Source organism: Buceros rhinoceros, unplaced genomic scaffold (genome assembly GCF_000710305.1).
Source record: "Buceros rhinoceros silvestris isolate BGI_N320 unplaced genomic scaffold, ASM71030v1 scaffold27430, whole genome shotgun sequence".
In the NCBI taxonomy this organism is placed as follows: Eukaryota; Metazoa; Chordata; class Aves; order Bucerotiformes; family Bucerotidae; genus Buceros; species Buceros rhinoceros.
Window position 1 is genome coordinate 4,690 of NW_010389513.1, and position 229 is coordinate 4,918.

The window sequence follows — 229 nt, forward strand, 5'->3', positions numbered from 1 at the left end:
TGTTTCGATACTTTTCGCCCTCCTGCCAACCTGGCACTGGGGAAAAGCCTTTGTGCGAGGCTCCCCCTCCGCCTCGCCCTCTCCTTTGTTCTGCGCTTCGGAAGGGCGGCCCACGCTCCTCCTCGCCCGCTCCTGGAACCTGGAACCGGCGCTTTCTGCGGGGTTTGGCGCTGGCAGCGGTGAGATCTGTTCTCTCCCTTTCTTCAGCTCCTGGGATGGTTTTTCTTTT

General features: G+C 60.7%; 1 protein-coding gene across 1 annotated transcript in view; it reads left to right on the forward strand.

Annotated features, from left to right (window-relative positions):
* ATP13A2 (ATPase type 13A2) overlaps nucleotides 1–229 on the forward strand; it is a gene marked incomplete at its 3' end in the record, with an annotated part of 11,925 nt that overhangs the window by 353 nt on the left and 11,343 nt on the right. The window lies entirely within an intron of this gene.